The sequence below is a fragment of the Ailuropoda melanoleuca genome, chromosome 2, assembly GCF_002007445.2.
Source record: "Ailuropoda melanoleuca isolate Jingjing chromosome 2, ASM200744v2, whole genome shotgun sequence".
Lineage (NCBI taxonomy): Eukaryota > Metazoa > Chordata > Mammalia > Carnivora > Ursidae > Ailuropoda > Ailuropoda melanoleuca.
This window is the reverse complement of record NC_048219.1, coordinates 155,745,732-155,766,907: the sequence shown is the minus strand read 5'-3', so window position 1 is coordinate 155,766,907 and position 21,176 is coordinate 155,745,732. Positions and strand designations below refer to the sequence as shown.

The window sequence follows — 21,176 nt, the reverse complement described above, 5'->3', positions numbered from 1 at the left end:
TTGTCTTTTGTGAGCTCAAATTAATTAAGAACTTTGTGTTCACTGGGAAGGAGAACTGATTCTTGAGTTCTGGGCCAGTGAATTTTGTATTTCTGTGGTGCTTTCAACCCATGATTGAGATGTAAAACTGAAGCTATAAGCTCTCTATGTGTCCATGTGACTATAATTTAGAATAGTCTTTATATGTTGCTCAGTGTAAAAGGTTTTCATACTTCTGGAGGGTATTAATAAATTCCATTATAATGTCTCTTAAATTAAAGAACTTCTGTTCTGATTGGTCTGTAGACATAAATGTGCCCTTGCATAAATCCCCAAAATTTTAAAAAGCCCAAAATATCTAATACTTAATATGTACTGAACTTTTAAGGAAAAAATTTCTTCTTACAAAAACTGCTAGCTTACATACATGTGAAGAATATAAATTTATATAATTAAGATGAGTCTTTGGAGAAATCAGGTTAGATTAATAATTTTGGTTTAAGAAAGAAAAAAGCAGTTATATATCTTTGCACTGATTTGTCAATGCTAAGTAAAATACAGATGCATGTTTCTTTTTTTTTTTTAATTTTTTTTTTAAATTTCTTTATTCAACAGAGATAGAGACAGCCAGCGAGAGAGGGAACACAAGCAGGGGGAGTGGGAGAGGAAGAAGCAGACTCACAGAGGAAGAGCCTGATGTGGGGCTCGATCCCATAACACCGGGATCACGCCCTGAGCCGAAGGCAGACGCTTAACCGCTGTGCCACCCAGGCGCCCCCAGATGCATGTTTCTTAATGACATTTAGATTTGCTTTCTCATGAAGAGATTAGCTAATCTGAATTTCCTAAGCTTCGTATATTGGTTTACTGATTAAATAAGCTAGCATTACTACTACAAAATATGCAAGTTTATTAAAAATGTAAATGTAAATTTCTGAATAATTATTCAGACATACTTTTTATATCAACAGTAGTTATGTTCTCTATTATGTAAGCTTATGCATAACTTCAAAGTCCTTAGGTAACTTGAAATCCTGAGATAATAAATTGGGTTAATTAATGATTAATCATTAGATAAGTAGATAATTTATTTTAAAAAATTGAATACAGAAACACTGATTAATAGAAGCATAATTTTAATTTTATGTACTTTTGCTTCTTGTTTTTATCTACTGTAGAATGGCTGTCCTTTTGGATCATTTTTTAGAAAGTTTTACTACTTTTATTTTTTTAAGATTTTATTTATTTATTTGAGAGAGAGAGAGAGAGAGAGAGAGAACACAAGCAGAGGGAGCAGCGGAGGGAGAAGCAGGCTCCCTGCTAAGCAGGGAGCCCAAAGTGGGGCTGGATCCAAGGACCCTGAGATCATGACCTGAGCTGAAGACAGATGCTTAACTGACTGAACCTCCCAGGCATCCCAGCCTTTAGGGTTTAATACAGTTGAGCTGGTGGAACCTAGGAACATACCTCTCCTGACACATGGGATATTATTTTAATTCTGGTGGGAACCTAGGAACTCACCTCTCCTGACACATGATGTTATCTTAATTTATGCTTGGAGGCAAAGTTGAAGCTTTTCTATATAGCTGGAGACTGAGCTTCCGAGTATATTGGTCTTCTTTGTACTCCACCTTCTATGGCAGTGGCTGGCAGAGTGGGAGTTCTGGTTCAGATCTCAGCTGTCTCTTTGACCTACAATTGTTTCTATACTGAGTGGTCAGAAATACTGCTGACCAGTCTACAGCTGCTTACCCCCTTTTGGAGGTGGGTTGTTGCTTATGACTGTGCTTGGCTTGGATATTGTTTTTGTTTTTGTTTTTATTCCTGGGGGCCTCTTAAGATGTCATACTACTAAACGAAGTAGTGATAGTCATATTTGTATGGTTCTAAACTGTTTTCAGAGTTCTTTCACATTTTATCTTATTTTTTTCATGTATATCCAATTGCTTCTATTCCCTGTCTCAACTGCTGTAATTCCTACATTGCTTAAAACCACCTTTTGGGGTTACCTGGTATCATTTGTCTTGCCTGACTGGTTCAGGACTGACCATCTGCAGCTCACCATACAACTAGCTAGGCTCTTCTTCCTTCTTCATTTAAGTCCATTGCTGTCATGTATCCTACTTAGTAAGATAATTTCATGTTTATTAATGCTATTATACTCTTCCTCTGATGCTACACTCTTAATATATTTCATTCTGTTTAACAATACATAATTCACTGTTGATCATTTTATAAAGGCATAAGGTATTATTATCCTGCCTTCCAAGGATTTGAATGAGTAGTTCCCCAACCACTGTTTTCCCTTGCTTTTTTGGTATATTGCAACACACAATTGTTTCTAGCCACATAAGTCTCCTTTCTGTCTCTCTCAAATGGGGTGTGCAATAGTGTTGTGGTTCCCACGTACCAGTTAGTAGGTGGGTGCCCTTCTAACTATGTAAAATCATCTGAAAATTTTTTTCGTAGACATACACATTTCTCAGTCCTTTCCCCAGATTTACTGGATCAAATTTTTGGGACTGGGATATGGCTGTCTGCTGTGTAACATAGTGTTAACCATTTACCTTATAACCAAAATGGCTGGGCTTGAAGTTAGGCTTATATTTATTAGATGTGTGACTTCGGGTAAGTCATTAACCTCTCAAGCCCCAGTTTCCTAATCTGTAGAATAGAAATAATAATAGTGCCTAACTCAAAGTGTTGTTATGAAGATTGAATGAGTTAGTGTTTGTCAGGAGTTTATAATAGTTTCAGGCACATAGTAAGCACTATCTAAGTGTGTGTTAAAAAGATAAGTTAGAAGTTCCTCCAGATGAATTTGACACAAGTAGGGTTTATGAACCAATGGAATGGAAAGAACCAGGCTCCCAAATGCTTGGCCTCTTTCTCATTGAAGGTATGTCCTCTCTTCTACTTCCAGTGATTCTCAACAGGGCTAAAGCTGAAGGCGTTTTTGGTTATCTTGGTTGTCACAATAAATGGATGATTCTTTTAACTCTGATGAGGTAGGACTAATTGGATGCCAATTGAAAGGAGGCGGACTGAGCCACAGACTTTTAAGAAGCCTAGACTAGTGCGCTAAAGGGTGGTTTTAGCAAGCAGGTAGCACTGGAAATTGCATAGGGTGGGATTTTGGCCAGGCTCTAAATAACAGACAGGTAAGATCAAGGGAGAAGTAATATTGTAATCTGAGTAGGTGATTTGCATCAGGAAGTCTGTCTGAAAGTGACAAGGCCTGAAATAGTGGACTTGTGTTTATAAGCAGGGCTCTAGTGTCTGGCGGTGGGACTACTGGGTCTTATCATACAGGCTTTGAGAGGAGGAGACAGTGTCTTAGCTTAGTAGAGAAGCACACCAGCCTGATCTTGGTCACTTAAGGGAAATGGTTGAATCTCCAAGCACTGGGCTGGAGATGAGTAAACTCTTTCAACTAAAGAGAGGATTGGTTCTGCAACTTATCTTCAGCTATGGAACATGGAGATAGGGCACCCTTGGCTCCTACAGCCAGCATCACTTTGGGGCTCTTGTGCAGGGCAGGGACTAGAGTAAGACAAATGAGATAACCTAAGTGCAAAATTTAAGGGTGCACGCATTCTCAGCATACTGCAATGAGTGCCTCTTTAGATTTTCCACCCTGGATATCTCATACATCTCATTCTAGGTGGGCCCGGCTCTTGTATCAATGGATTTGAACACTTCATTATTGGTGGTACTGTCTTACAGTGTAGGGCTCAGTGTGGCTTGTGAATGACAGCAGTTGAAGACGCTTTTTATGCTATCCATGCATCTTTCCATCTCTGACAGTTAAGAAAAAGGTTGGTTAAAATTATCTTACCTTCTTCCATTCCCCTGATTTCTTAAGACTAAGGATATGCTTTAAAAGTTTTGTTCTAAATTACCAAAGAAGCAAACGTAACCATCTCTGTGAGCTAGATTACAGTGAATGGCTAAGTCAATTGAATAAAGTTATGAAATGTTTAATATCTGAAGAATTTTAAAGTGATTAGGCATTTATTATTACCAAATTTGCATTTAGGTGCTTTTAAAACATGCAGAAATGTGTCCATCTGAGTGAATCAATAGAAACAAATAAAGTCTAAATGATATATTAATAATATATATTTATCTATTTGAATAATATTTTTCTTTATGAAATGCACTCCTTATAATGCAGAGCTGGGTATTTTTACCCTAGTTCTGATTGTTAGCTATAATAAAGTTTTACAAAGCTGTTACTCAAAATCTGTTTATGGTAACAATGCAACCCTACCTTGTTGTCTTAAGATTTTTTTTCTTTCTTTGTGAAGTAACTACCAGGAAAATTCTATTTGTGTTATCACAGTGTAAGCAAGCAAATAAGTTAGTTCAATTTAGTTCAATTTATAAGTTAGTTTGCTTGTAAGTTCTGTTGTTTTAGTATTAAAAGCATTGCTATGCTGTGGTTATTGGCTTGCCCTAGTAAAACGAAACAAAACAACACAACACGTGGATATGTGTCCATAACTCCCAGTGGTTTTATAGTGGAAGTTGAGTATGCAAGGCTGAGATTAACTTCTGGTTGACTAAAGCTGTACTCATTGCTGATTTACTGCTGTCATAGGTGTGTGGCTGCCACTGCAGCTGAGCCTGTGTGGTTGAGGGTTCCCAAAAGAAGATGCAGAGGATGGTTTTTGCAGAAGAAAGAATTTATATAAGAGACAGGAGAAGAGGGAGTTGGTGAAAAAGTATGAAGGAAGTTGGGCAGTTAGAATTTGGGAGACTGGTATTCAAAGAACAGAAACTGTGATCATACCACTGGTACTAATATTTGAACTAATTGTAATTTTACTTAAGTAAATGAAGACAAATTATAACTAAGTAGACTTATCTATGAATATAAACCTATAATGGGGCTTTGGCTTTTTTTCCTACAAGTTACATGGTTTAATTAAAGTGTTTAGTTCAACTAAAGAAAATTTTTATCAAGGCATGAAAATTTCTCTTTTTTGTTGTTGTTTACTTTTCTTCTTCTTCTTCTTCTTCTTTTTTTTTTTTTTTTTGTAGTTTCAAGTTTTTATTTTAATTCCAGTTAGTGGGGCCTCTGGGTGGCTCAGTCAGTTAAGCGTCTGACTTCAGCTCAGGTCATGATCTCAGGGTCCTGGGATCAAGCCCCACTTGGGGCTCCACGCTCAGCAGGGAGCGTGTTTGTCACTCTCCCTCTCCTTCTGCCCCTCCTCCCACTCATGTTCACTCTGTCTCTCAAATAAATAAATAAATAAAATCTTTAAAAAAGGTATATTCCAGTTAGTTAACAGTGTGATATTAGTTTCAGGTTTATAATTTAGTGATTTATGGCTCAGTAATATTCCACCACACACACACACACACACCATCTCTTCTTTATCCATTCATCAGTAGTTGGACATTTGGGCTCTTTCCATAATTTGGCTATTGTTGATAATGCTGCTATAAACATTGGGATGCATGTATCTCTTCAAATCAGTATTTTTGTATCTGGGTAAACACCTAATAGTACAATTGCTGGATCGTAGGGTAGTTCTATTTTTAACTTTTTGAAGAAACTCCATACTGTTTTCCACAATGGCTGCACCAGTTTGCATTCCCACCAATAGTGTAAGAGGGTTCCCCTTTCTCCATATTCTTGCTAACATCTGTTGTTTTATACTTATGTAAAAATTTACATGGTTCCAAAGTAAGTATACAAAGCAGGGTATTCAGAGACATTTAACTTCTTCTATTCCTGTTCCTTCCATTGTATTTCCCACCCTCCCTCTGTAGACAATCATTTTTATTCTGAAGCTGTTTTTTCTTCCTATAGTTTTGTCTTTCCAGAATGTCATGTAAATGGAATTGTACATACAGTCTTTTGAATCTGCCTTCTTTCACTTAGAAAAATATATTTAAGATTTTCTCATGATGTGTATATCAATAAAGTGTTTTTTTATTGCTGAGTCATATTCCATTGTATGAATGTAATATGTCTTGTTTATATATTCTTAGTTGAGTGATATTTGGATTATTTCCAGTTTGGGTGATTGCAAATAAAGCTCTATGAACATTCACAAAATATATGTGTGAATATAAGTTTCATTTCACTTGGGTAAATATTTTATTGTGGGATTTGCTAGATTATATGATAATTGTATGTTTAACTTTATAAGAAACCATTTTCCAAAGTGGCTGTAATATTTTATGTTCCTATCAGCAATGTATGAAAGTCCCAATTGCTCAGCATTCTTAACAATTGGTATTATTCTTTCTTTTAGCCATTTATTAGTTATTTGTAGCCATTTTCTATATATTTTAGCCATTCTAGTAAGTATGTGGTGGTACTACATTGTGGTTTAATTTTCATTTCTCTAAGGGTTAGTGATGTCAAACATTTTTTTCCATGTGTTTATTTGTCATCTGTTATCTTTTTTGGTGATGTGCCTATTCTAATATTCTGCTTATCTTAAATTGTGTTGTATGTGTCTCAAGATTGAGTTTCAAGTGTTCTTTATACATTCCAAATACAAGTTCTATGTCAAATATGTGATTTTCTCCCAGTATGACTTACATTTTTGTTCTTAACAATGTCTTTCAAAGAGTAGGTCTTAATTTTAATTAAGTACAATTTATTGCTTTTTTTCTAGAAGTGTAATAGTTTGAGATTTTACATTTAGTCCTATAAATCATTTTGAGTCAGTTTTTATAATGGGCATGAAATATGGATCAATCTCTTTTTTTGTTGTTTTTTGCTATAGATATCCAAATATTCCAGTACTATTAGTTGAAAACTATCTATATTCTGAATTGCTTTTAAAACTTTATAAAAAATCAGTTGTTCATGTACATATGAATCTATTACTGACTCTCAATATTTGATCTATATATCTATACTTTCTTCAGTACCACACTGTTGTTTTTTGTTTTTGTTTTTTTTTCCTTTAGAAACCACTCAGACTGCATCCTCTCCCTCTTACTGGCCCAAAGGAAGAGAGAAGAATGATCATCAATGGCAAAAGGCAGTTGCAGAAACTAACACCTAGAGCTGCTTCATGGTCAGGAGAGAACACTACCCCTCCTTCTTGTGTCCCACTGTCCACTGTCTTGATTAATGTATGTCTATAGCAAGACTTGAAATCAGGTAGGAGGAGTTCTCCAATTTTGTTCTTCTTTACTAAAATTGTCTTAACTATTCTAGTTTCTTTGCTTTTCCATATATATTTAAAAACCAATTTGTTGATCTCTACCAAAACCTCTACTGGGATTTTGATTAGAATAACACTGAAGAGATCCTGATTGAGATTAAGAATTGACATACAACTAATACTGAGTCTTCAAGTCCATGATCACAGTATATATTTCCATTTACCTAGGTCTTTTTTACTTATGTCATCAGTATTTTCTATTTTTTCCACATATATGTTTTGTATCTATTCACAGTACATACCTTTGCACCTATTTAAGCCTAGATATTTTATGGGTTCTGGTGGTATTGTAAATGGTAGTTTTGGGTTATTATTTTATTTTCCAATTGAACATTGCTAATATATGCAAATCTGATTGATTTTATAGATTGATATTGTGTCTTGTGATCTTACTAAACTCGCTAGTTCTAGAAATCTTTTTGTAGCTACTACAGGATTTTCTATGTAGAAAATTATGTTGCCTGTGAATGAACAGTTTTATTTCTTTTTCTTGTCTGATTGCACTCGCTAGAACTTCAGGTTTGGGGCTGACTAGGAGTAGTGAGAACACACACCTTTTCCTTGTTCCTAATGTTAGGGGAAAAGCAATTGGTCATTTACCATTAAGTGTGATATCAACAATAGGAACTTTTGTAGATTTTAAAAATCAGATTGAGAAAGCTGAAAGTTTGTTGAATGGATATTAAATTTTATCACATTCTTTCTTTGAGGTGATCATATGGTGTTTCTGTAGTCTGTCATTATAATGAATTGAATTTCTAAATGTTAAGCCAGTCTTATATTCCTGGGATAAGTTCTACTTAGTTGAGATGTATTACCTTTTAATATACTTTTATTGTAATTTACTAGTATTTTGTTCAGGATTTTAAAAAATCTAGGTTCAGGAATGCTGCTGGTCTGAAGCTGTATTTTCTTTGCAACCTATTTTTCCTGATTTTAGTATCAAGGTAATGCTAGCCTCATGAAATTAGTTGGGAAGTGTTCCTTCCTTTCTGTGTTTTGGAAGAGTTTGTATAAGATTAATATTATTTCCTCTATTAATGTTATGTAGAATTTGCCAGTGAAGTTGTCTATGTCTGGAGTTTTCTCTGTTGGACAGTTAAAAAAAAGGCTATTATTTCAATTTCTTTAATAGATATAGGACTTTTCCAATTATATATTTCTTCTTGAGCTTTGTCTGTGCTTTTCAAGGAGTTCCTCCTTCAAGCTTTTGTCTTTCCTCCACGTCTGCACCATGAGACATGCTTGTTCAGATCTCTTGCCTTGCTTCAAATCTTACTTGTGAGCATTGGTGGTTGTGGATTTCCCTTCTATTTATGGCTTCCAGAGGTTTTATACTCTCATTCTTACTTAAATTTGCCTTTTAGCAATTTGTGGCCATTTTAGCTGAATTCTTCTTCTTGACTTGTATGGTGACTAGTGGGGTCTCTTCCTGTTCTTCATTGATTTTCATGAGATACTTGTTCTTTATCCCTGCAACCACCAAAAACAACTTTGCAAAGAAATGGCATCATCAAAAGAAATAGAGTAGAATCTAATGTTGAAACTGTCAATACCTAATAAATATATAAAATCTTAAAAAAAAACCCTCTTTCTCAAATAAATAAATAAAATCTTTAAAAAAAAAGGGGGGGGGAGTACCTGAATGGCCCAGTCGGTTGGGCATCTGCCTTCAGCTCAGGTCATGATCCTAGGGTTCTGGGATCAAGCCCCTCACTGGGCTTCCTGCTGAGTGGGGAGTCTGCTTCTCCCTCTGCCCCCCCTTGCTTGTGCTCTCCCTTTCTAATAAATAGATAAAATCTTACTAAACAAAGAAACTGTCAATACCTTGAGTGACTAACTCAAGCCATGTCCAACGATGTCATGTATCACTGTTTCTCTCAAAAATGTAAAATATTGTATAGTGCCCCTGTGAGTTACTCTGACACCCTGGGCACCTTAGTGCACTGTTTGGGAATGCAGGCCTTGCCATGTTGCTGCTATAGTCATCGCAGACAATTTAAAAACCTATGACCTCTCATCACTTTCATTTCCAGAATAGACTACTTCAAATTTAGCAACCACATTCTATTTTTTGAACACATCAATAGAGTCACACATCATTTCTCATTTTCTATTATGATTCTTCTGCCATTTTATTCCCCAAAGACTCAACTCTGAGTCCATTCTATTAGGCTAGAAAATCACCTATCACCCTCTTACTTCCTCATCTGTGTAATCACTCCCTCAGTCCAGTGGAATACAGTACTTTTCTTACCTCTATTGACAAGTCTCAAAATTCCTAAATTCAATATTTGAAATAATAAAATTTTAAAAATCTTATTAATACCTTGTTCCTTATGATCAGCATGACAGTACTGAATGCAGAGTTGGAAAGAAATGTGCAGTTGCACACTATAGATGTAAAAAGCTAAAGAGCATGGATAGCAGTAAAATATAGAGGGAAAAAAAAGGGATGTGATGAGTTTTTAGTATTTCTTGCCTTTTTTAAAATATAATTTATTTAATTGTATATTACATTAATTAATTTTAAATAATGGTCATGTTTAACAGCCAGCTTATAAAAGTTCAGAAAATACAACAATCAGCCAGGTTGGGCTGGCTCCAGCCACTACTCTTCCTGAGGCTAAAGTTTTAGTTATACAATTAAAGGATCAAAGGGTATGGGAATTTTTTGGTTCATCACCATTTTGTCAGGCTGTTGTTACCTCTTAAGTTTTACTTTATGATTATTGCTCTTGCCTTGATTTCTATTTCAATCTTTGATTGCCCATTGGAGCTTGGAATTGGCCATGATTCAAGTATGTACACTACATAAATTGGCAAATGAAACAAGTCAGAGCTTCTTCCACTCTTCCTTCTTCCACCCTACAGAGGGAAGTTTTTAAGCATTATTAACACACCACTGTTCTTTTTAAGATATAATATAAAAGTGAAATAAAAAGTTATGCCTGAAGAAATGTGGCAGAATTATTCATTGAAAAAAAAAAAGAACTGAAAATACTTCAAATTACAGGTTGGGACTGGTTAATAATTTATGGTTTTATCTCTCTGAAACACTATCAGTCCTTATAATATGCATAGGGTATCTAGACACATGGACTACTGTAGAGATATAAAACAATGTTGAGTGAAATTTTTATAATTGTGTGAAAACTTTATATAGAGAGGGATAAAAATTGGAAAATGTCATAGAAAAATTTTAAATGTTGTTTAGGTGAAGACACATTACATCCAAAAAGTATTTTAGTTTCAATGATTTCTCATTTATTTTATATATTGAATACAACATATCTTCTTTAACTCTAAGGAAAGTCTTTTGTATTTATTTCTTGTTATAATGCTATTTTGAAGAGATGAATTATGAGACTAAGAAAACTTAAGTGATCTTGGCAGAAACAGTATATAATGACCCTGAAAACTAAAATACTAACCCTAATAATAGTATATTTTTAAGACACTTTCCAGTTTACGAGCATTTTAACAAATGCCATTTCATCTAATTGAGGTGGGTATTACTTTGCTTGTTTTATAGATAAGGAATCTGTACCTCAAATAAATTCAGTGACTCATTCAAAAGCATACTGCAAAGGGAATAAGTAGGTCAAGTCTTTTATTTTCTTTGGGAGGAATTATTTATTTTTATTTGTAAATGTCCATATCAGAGCATGTAATTATACATTCTAATGATGTATTCTTGTTACCAATACTAAAGTCATAATGTAAACATAATGTATGAAGGCAAGGGGAATGTACACATGGGTAGAAAAGCATTTTCATACAGCCTTAAATTAGCAGGTGGGAAAGGAGTGACGTAAGTAGCAGTGTGTATGGCAGTATGGTGTAGGAGCTGAGAGGAGCTACCAAGAAGACCTACCTTTGTAATTAATATTCCTATTGATATTCTTACCATGTGAACTTAGGCAAGTTACTTAAATTCTTTAAACCTAGGTCTTGGGGCGCCTGGGTGGCTCAGTCGTTAAGCGTCTTTGGCTCAGGGCGTGATCCCAGAGTCCTGGAATTGAGGCCCACATCGAGCCCCGCGTCGGGCTCCCTGCTCCGCTGGGAGCCTGCTTCTTCCTCTCCCACTCCCAGGGCTTGTGTTCCCTCTCTTGCTGGCTGTCTCTCTGTCAAATAAATAAATAAAATCTTTAAAAAATAAATAAATAAATAATAAACCTAGGTCGTCTTCTCTGCAAAATGGGCATAGTAGTTCCTATTTAATAGTGTATTTTTAAGCATTGAAAATATCCTGAAGAACCCAACACTGAATAGTTCCTCAGTTATTGTCTACATATTGTTAGAATTATCTTATTAATTTTTTGTATAAAATTTTAAGAAAGAATTCATTTTAATTTTTTAAGAAATAATTTATATGTTTAATTAACACTTAAAACATTTAACATTTTAATTAACATATCCTATCTGTATATGCCTGTGCATACACACACGACTATGTAATATATAAATTAAGTACTTGTAGCTAGTTTGCACATATTATTTTATATTCAGCCTTTTTAAAAACAAAACTAAATATAACAATGCCCACAAACATGTGTAGTTCATATAATTATGTTTTTTCTTGCTTATATAACTGCTACTAGATTGACATATTATAGTTTCCTTAATCATTTTGGGCATGTTTTGCTTTTTTGTTAAATTTATTTTTAAAATTTTTATTTTTAGAGCAGGGGGAGGGGCAGAGGGAGAAGGTAGAAAGAGAATTTTAAGCAGGCTCCATGCCCAGCGCAGAGCTCAACACGGGGCTTGATTTCACAATCCTGAGAGTGTGACCTAAGCCAAAGTCAAGAGTCTGATGCTTAACTGACTGAGCCACCCAGGTGTGCTGGCATGTTTTGTTTTTATGAACAATACTACTTTATTATTTATGGGATTTTTGACTGCTATATGCCTACATATGGTACATAATGTAGCAATATACCCCATGAGTTATTTTCAAGTTGGGCTTGAATTCCAGCCAGTTATTTACAGGGCAAATCACCAAACCCTTTGAAACTTCAGTTTTTTCAACTGTAAAATGGAGGTGAAAATAACCCTACCTCCTAGACTTGGGTGAGAACTGAAGGAGATAATTCATAGCATGGCAACTGGAAAATGGTTGCCATTGCTAACTATCAGCATCATTCTTGTTGTTTTTGCTCAAAACCAATTAATGGCTTTTGATAAAATAAGAAATCCTTTACATAACCTACAAGGTCCCTCCTATGGCTGTAGACTCGCTTCTACCACACATTTCCTTTTTTATACTCTTGTTTAACTGTTTTTTTGTTTTGTTTTGTTTTTTTTCTTATAACGAACTGAGCTGCACAGCCTCCCGAGGCCTTTACTCATTCTGGACCAGGGTTCTCTCTCATTCTTTCCAGTGTTAATTACTATTCTTTAGGTTTGGGTTTAAATGTTGGATCCAGAGAGATTTTTCCTGACCTTCTGATTTAAATTAGGCTCACTTTCTTTCTTTCCCATTTATAGCAGTTGGTAACTACACATTTACATGTATGATAACTTGTTTAGCTTACTTCCATGAAGGCAGAGGTAGTGCCTGTTTTGTCTGACACGTAGGTCATTATTGAATTTTTGCCAGAAGTACGAGTAAATAGTTTTATTTCCTAACCAACCAGAATATTATACTTGTAGTGTAGCAGTGGGGATTTGGAAAAAAGACAGCTTGGTGGGGAAAGAAGGCATATATTTAAAAAAAATTACCCAGAAAGTACCTAGAGCCTCTAAAACAAATTATTAGGATGTGTTTTTAAATAATCAACCAAAGTGTTTCAGGTACAGCTGAATAGATTTGATATACCAATATGACTGCTGGGAAAATATAACCTAGATTTTAAAAGCAACTTAACAGCTTTCTTAACAAAATTCTGGGTTGCTCTAATTAATGTATTTAAAAAAAAATATGTAGAAAGGACAAGAGAAGACAGAAGGAATAGAATAGTCCACACAGTTGCAAACATATTTGTCAGTCTTATTGTGCAAATGGAAAGCAGTTGAATGCTGGTGTTTCTGCACTTAATGCCAAAGGATCATGTGCATATAATTAGATTTCGGGGTCTTAGAGCAGAGAGAATAAGATAATGTAATTTTGCCAGACATTTCTATTTTTGGAATTATTGGTTTTTCTAATATAAAATTAAATTTTATAACAAATTGAAGGTAATAAGGATGATGTTAGAATGGAAAATATTTATTTATAATCTTTATTTTCAAGATCAATTGTCTGTTATAATCTATTGTTGTTACCAAATGAAATAATTGGAAATGTAATGTGTAGTGTTAATTTTTCTTCTTAGTAACCCAAATATGATGAGACACTTAAGCAACAATTATAATGCACTCTCATTTATCTACTCCACTAAAATCACTCAAAAGCAATCAGGAATGATTAATCCAACTACACAATTAAAGTAATGTGTTTTTATACCTGACATTTGAATGTGCACATATTAATAACAATAGTTAAATTTATTGGGACTTAAAATTATAGATCAGGCACTGATTTAAGAACTTTTTGTATTTTAACTCACTTAATCCTTACAACAGTGCTATCAGGGGCAAGGCAATTAGTATTTTTTTTAAAGATTTATTTATTTGAGAGAGAGAGAGAGCAGGGGTGGGGGAGGAAGGAGAGGGGCAGAGAGAGTCTTAAGCATATTCTGTGCCGAGCATGGAGCCCGACGACGTGGGGCTGGATCTCAGGACTCTGAAATCATGACCTGAGCTGAAACAAAGAGTCAGGCACTTAACTGACTGTGTCACACAGGCACCCACGCAATTAGTATTTTTAAGAGAAAATTATTTATAATTCAATAGCAGTAAATTTGAAAATTTGTGAACCTAGTATGGCTTAAATAATAAAACAATTTTAAAAAAATATAGATGCAAATATTTAACTAAATTAAACAAGTTCAGTCCATCACCAAACTGGAAGAAGACCATAGCAAAATAGAATTTATTCCAAGTTTACAAGAATGGGTTTCCTAGTTGATAACCTAAATGACAAATAGATAAAGCCAAGATGTTAGAGAATTAAGCAAGTCTCCAGGGGTTTAAAGCAAGTCATTAAAGTAATTCCTTTAATACACTTACAAACAAGAATTGCCATAGATAAAATGCAATTAATATAATTTCACCAAGGATATTTGGAAAAATTGCCTGTAAAAACATAAAATTTACTGTTTTGTAACAGATGAACACTTATAAGCTATGTGTCCATATATAATGGTATCAACAGATATCTGGGCCTTTAAAGGGTACCTGGGTGGCTCAGTCGGTTGAGCGTCTGACTCCTGATTTCAGCTCAGGTCGTGATCTTGGGGTCAGGAATTAAGTCCTGCATTGGGCTCCGTGCTCAGCATGGAGTCTGTTTGAGATTTCCTCCTCCCTCTGCCCCCTACCATGCTCACATGTGTGCTCTCTCTCTCAAATGATAAATAAATAAATGAAATCTTTTAGAAAATCTGGCCCTTTAAGGAAAGAATATAATAGTACATTGCAATTTTAAGCTTTAAATTATAATAAAAAGAAAGAAGACTATTTTAGGGGAAAAATTGGTAATAGCTGTAATGTATTTCTTAAAGTCAAAATTAATTTTTATTAAATATAATTGCATTTTAAGGAATTTTTAATGACTTGCTTTTTACATTGATCAAATATTCAGTTTAGAATTTTGAAATTAAGAAAACATAAATGTAGTCATATTTAAGTATGAATATGAGAGAAGGAGAATGAAAGTAGTTTTCTTTTCCATTTAGAACTCAAGGGAAGTTCCTCAGACTTTAAAGTGATAAAACTGAAGCCTTCCAGTATCACAGTTTCAGACTTCAAGTTATATTACAAAGCTGTAGTAATCAAAACAGTATGGTACTGGTCCAAAAATAGACAAATAGATCAATGCAACAGAATAGAGATCCCAGAAATAAATCCACAATTTTATGGTCAATTAATCTTTGACAAAGGAGGGAAGAACATTCAATAGAAAAAAGACAGTCTCTTCAACAAATGACATTGGAAAAACTGCACAGGTATATGCAAAAGAATGAAACTGGACTACTTTCTTACACCATGCACAAAAATAAACTCACCTAGCAATTGCATTACTAGGTATTTACTCCAAAGATGCAAATGTAGTGATCCGAAGGGGCGCCTGTCTCTCAGTGTTTATAGCAGCAATGTCTACAATAGCCAAACTGTGGAGGGAACCCAGATGTCCTTTGACAGATGCATAGATAAAGAAGATGTGGCAAATATACACCTGGAATATTACAGCCATCAAAAAGGGTGAAATCTTACCATTTACACCAATGTGGATGGACTGGAGGGTATTATGCTGAGCCAAATGAGTCAACCAGAGAAAAAATTATCACTCATTGTGGAATATAATAAATAGCACAGAGGTTCATGGGGAAAGGGAGCTAAAACTGAATGGGAAGAAATGAGAGAGGGAGACAAACTATGAGAGATTCTTAACAAACTGAAGGTTGCTGGAGGGGAGAGGGGTGGGGAGATGGGGTAGCAGGGTGATGGGCGTTAAGGAGGGCATGTGATGTGATGAGCACTGGGTGTTATATGCAACTGATGAATTATGGAACCTACATCTGAAACTAACAATATCCTCTATGTTGGCTAATTGAATTTAAATTTTAAAAAATAAACTCAAAATGGATTAAAGACCTAAATATGACACTTGAAACCATAAAAATCGTAGAAGAGAGAATAGGTAGTAATTTCTCTGACATCAGCCATAGTAACATTTTTCTAGATATATCTCCTGAGGCAAGGGAAATAAAAGCAAAAATAAACTGTTGGGACTACATCAAAATAAAAAGTTTTGTGCAGTGAAGAAAACAGAAAAACTAAAAAAGCAACTTTCTGGATGATAGAAGACATTTGCAAATAACATATCTGATAAAGGGTTAGTATCCAAATTATATAAAGAACTTAACACAACTCAATACCCAAAAAAACAAATAATCCAGTTAAAAAATGGATGGAAGACATGAACAGACATTTCTCCAAAGAAGACATCCAGATGGCCAACAGACACATGAAAAGATGCTTAACATCACTTATCATCAGGGAAATGCAAACCAAAAACACAATGAGATGTCACTTCACACCTGTCAGAATGAATGACCAAAATAAAAAAGACAAGAAACAAGTGTTGGTTAGGAGGTGCAGAAAAAGGAACCCTCTTGCACTGTTGGTGGGAATGCAAACTGGTACAACCACCATGGGAAACAATATGGAGTTTCTTCAAAAAGTTAAAAATAGAACTACCCTATGATCCAGTAATCTCATTCCTGGTATTTACCCCCAAAATACAACACTAATTCAAAGGGGTACATGCACCCCAGTATTTATAGTAGCATTATATTGGCATTATTTACAATAGCCAAGATATGGAAGCAGAACAAACATCTGTTCATAGATGAATGGATAAAGAAGTGGCATATATACACAATGGAATATAATTTAGCCATAAAAACCATCTTGCCATTTGCAACAACATGGATGGAGCTAGAGAGTATGTTAAGTGAAATAAGTCTGTCAGAGAAAGACAAATACCATATGATTTCACTCATATATGGAATTTAAGAAACAAAACAAATGATCAAAGGAAAAAAAGAGAAAGAGAGAGACAAACCAAGAAACAGATTCTCTTTTGTTGTTGATGGTTAAGTAAAATATATTATTAAAGTTGAAGTAATTTTACCTCTTTTTACATTTTTATTGTTACTTGAAAATTTGAAAGTACCTCACATGGCTCATATATTTCTATTTGACAGTGCTGGCTTAGAAAACTCATGTTATTTTTAAATTTCATTGTTTTAATATAAAGGTTTATACTGAATGGGCTTGCTAAACATTTTGGAAAATGGGGTAATTAGTACTAAAATAGGATTTAGATGATTCTGTGATTCCTAAAATTTTTTGCTTATAATTTTTTATTAGTTTTAGAGGTAAAATTTTGTGATTCATCAGTTGCATTTAACACCCAGTGCTCATTACATCAAGTGCCCTCCTTAATGTCCATCACCCAATTATCCCTTTCCCCCGCCCCTCCGGCAACCCTCCAGCAACCCTCAGTTTGTTTCCCAGAGTTCAGCATCTCTTATGGTTTGCCTCCCTCTCAATTTTCATCTTATTTTATTTTTCCTTCCCTTCCCTATGTTCATCTGTGTTGTTTCTTAAATTCTGCATATGAGTGAGATCATATGGGATTTGTCTTTCTCTGATTGACTTATGTCACTTAGCATAATACCCTCTAGTTCCATACACATCATTGCAAATGGCAAGATTTCATTCTTTTTAAAAAAATTTATTATTATTATTTTAAAGATTTTATTTATTTGACAGGGAGAGAGAGTGCACAAGCAGGGGGAGTGGCAGGGAGAGGGAGAGGGAGAAGCAGGCTCCCTGTTGAGCAATGAGCCTGATGCAGGGCTCGATCCCAGGACCCTGAGATCATGACCTGAGCCAAAGGCAGACGCTTAATGACTGAGCCATCCAGGTGCCCCAGCAAGATTTCATTCTTTTTGATGGCTGAGTAATAGTCCATCATATATATATATATATATATATATATATATACACATATATATATATATGCGCCACATCTTCTTTAGCAATTCATCTGTTGATGGACATCTGGGCTTTTCCCATATTTTGGCTATTGTGGACATTGCTGCTATAAACATTGGGGGGCAGGTGACCCTTCAAGTTGCTATGTTTGTATCCTTTGGATAAATACTCAGCAGTGCAATTTCTGGGTTGTAGAGTAACTCTATTTTTAACTTTTTGAGGAACCTCCACACTGAAAAAACACACTCTTAACTAAAGAGAACAAACTGATGATTACCAGAGGGGAGGTGGGTGTGGGGATGAGTGAAATAGGTGATAGGGATTCAAGAGTACATGTATCAAGATGAGCACTGAGTAATGTATAGAATTGTTGAATCACTATATTGTATGCCTGAAACTAATATAACACTGTATGTTAACTATACTGGAATTAAAATTAAAAACTTAATTAAAAAAAACAACTTAAGTCCTCCAATCTGTTTAGCACACAGGCTGGCACTTATGAGACATTCAAATATTTGTTCAATTCAACTGAATCAGTTTTGCAGCCATTGAAAAGCATTTCACAATTTTGTCCATTGAACTGTTCTATGATAAAAAGTCGATGAGCAAATAGTCCTGAGTCCTGGTATCATCTCTGTACTAATAAGCTATGTGACCTTGGACAAATCATTAAATTCTTTGGCCTTATTGAGCTGTGACCAGTAAATTCTCAGCATGGGCCCTCTAGGACATGTAATCCACTTGTTTATTTTTGTTTGTGAATTAATTTTTTATCTAGTGATGTTGGATGAGCTTAGGAACTTACAGTATTAGGCCTAAAATATTAGCTAACCAAGAAATAACTTATATGAGACAGACACTATTATTCTGGAACAGCTCTGTTCAGTAGAACTTTCAATCAGTCACAAATGTGAACTACATATTTAATAGAAAATTTTCTAGTAGTCACATTAAAAAAATAAACAGAAACAAGGTAAAATTAATTTTAGTAGTATATTTCATTTAACCTAGGATATTCAAAACATGTAATCAATATAAATGAGATATTTTACATCCTTTTTAATATAATATCTTTAAAATCCACTGTGTATTTTTCAACACATTTCAATTAAGACTTGGCACATTTCAAGGGCTTGATTGCCACATGTGCCTAGAGGCTAACTGTATTAGTCAGTATAGTTCTAGGTCTGCTGACTTAATAAAATTATACAAAAGAGTGTCTGTCATTATTGTGTGAAGTCTGACATGATGGCCAAATAAACCTTAAGATGATTTTCAAGCACATCAGAGGAATAGAAGTTTCCCTTTTCTTGATTTGTAGAATGGGTGAATTGGAGAAGTTCTCTTTCATGTCTGATACCAATGCTGTGGTTCTGTCAAAGTGCCTTGCATAGAGGAGCTACTTAACATTGTTGTATGTGGTGTGCAGAGTATATATGTAGGCCTTGTCTCATTCCATAAAAGCTTTGAGGCAGAAAGTATTTGTGGAAAGAAAGACAACTGAAAAAGAGAGAAACAGAAAAGGAAAGAAGGGAGGAAGGATTAAAGCAATGAAGGGAGAAACAGGGAAGGGAAGAGGAAACAAGTGGGGGAAGAAAGAGAAAGGAAAGGAAGAAAGAAGAAATTGGATAAGGGTCAAATCTGAGAAATGTCAACCTCCATTATGTTTATTGGTAATTATTCCTGGTATCAAGTGAACTTTCAAACAAAGTTTCGCGGTTGGGTGCAGTGCTCTTTCAAGCTACAAAGTGCATTTTAAAAGCAGACCATGTCCCAAGAACCCCTTAGACTGTGGACTTATTTACATGTGGCACAGGCCTAACAGACCTTGGGCTTTGCGATCACAGCCCCGTAAACTGTAAAGTTCACATCACCATGAGAATGACCAAGCACAAAATCTGCAATTTGCTCCCTGGATTTTCATGTTCAATGATATTTAAAAAGGTGTGATGTTAATATAAATGTATTTCAACTTATAAATTTTAATTTTAAGATTTAAGTGAAATCTTTTAGTGGCTTAAAAAGTACTCTTGGTTGAAGCCCCACTTACTTAGGATGAAGTATAGACTAGTCGGCTTTTAGACGAATTTCTAGTTTGGGGTTGAATTGAAAGATAAAGTTCCAGGGAGTAGAACAGGGAAACCTACCAGGATATTCAGGATAGTTTTCATGGCAATTGAACTAAAATTCTTGGTCATTCACGTTTGCGTTGATTGGACTATGAGTCACTTGAATGCAGTGGATCTATTGCCCTCACACCTACCATAGTTCCTGACACAGTTGATGATTTCCTCCACCTCTGGGTGACTTCTGTTATCTATATGCTAACAGCTCTCAATTTGTAACTTTAGTCCGGGTCTCTCTTTTGAGTTGTAGACCCGTTTAAGTCAAGACCTCCACTTGGTTGACTCACAGGTGTTTCACACTCATTATGTCCCAGACTGAACTCACGTTTCCCACTGAACCTGCTCCTCCTCTAGGGCTGCTTATCTCAGTAAATGGTATGGCCATTCACCCAGTTACTCAAGCCTGAAACCTTGACTCATTAAGTTCCCTTACCTCCCACAGCTGATCAATCACCAGGTGCTTCAGAGTCCCCTCAGCCTCAGATGGATATCTTCAATCTCTTCACCTTTCTCCCTCTCTGCAAACACCACTTCAGTCCATCGTATTTTCCCTGACTACTCCGGTAGCCTGTATTCTCCATATCCACTCAAGCAGCTCTGCCATCTCTGCATTCCAAACACTGTGGGGACTTTCAAATATGTGAATCAGATCACTTCAGCCCCCTGCTTGAAATATCCAATGCTCTCAGAATAAATTCTAAACTCTTGTACCTTGGTATTTTAGAATATGGTATTTTAGAATAAATTCTAAACTCTCTCATGTGGTCCTTCGCTTGTGCCACTTCCCCTGTGGTTTACTAGTTCCAGCCTCTTTGGTCTTCTTTCTGTTCCTAATACAATCCAAGCTCCTTCCAACTCCATTTCTTCCAACATGTCTTCACCCTGCTCCAACACATGCAAGGAATTCTAGTTCATTTCTTAGGTTTCACCTTAACTCTCACTTCCTCTTTCAAACTTTTTCTGTGCAGAATAGGTTAAATCCCCTTTATGCATTCTTGTAGCTCTCTGTATGCCATTGTGATCCTAATCACATTTGTAATATTTGTACAATGTTTATCTTCCCACTTGGGTTTGGACTGTGTTTCTTATATCCTTCTGTATCCTGAATAACCAGCACTGGGGTTGATGGATAGCAGGCACTCAACGATAAATATTACTAGAAATGCTGAAGGAATGGATGGGTATACCCTGATATTTGATTTAATTAGCAGCTGGGTTGTTGCTCTTCACATGTCTGGGCCTACACTCCTGAATATTTTTACGT

General features: G+C 35.3%; 1 pseudogene; it reads right to left on the bottom strand.

The window, feature by feature from the left end:
* Positions 1 to 6,917: 6,917 nt before the first annotated feature.
* LOC117801352 lies at positions 6,918 to 7,103 on the bottom strand (annotated as a pseudogene).
* Between the last annotated feature and the right edge of the window lie 14,073 nt (positions 7,104 to 21,176).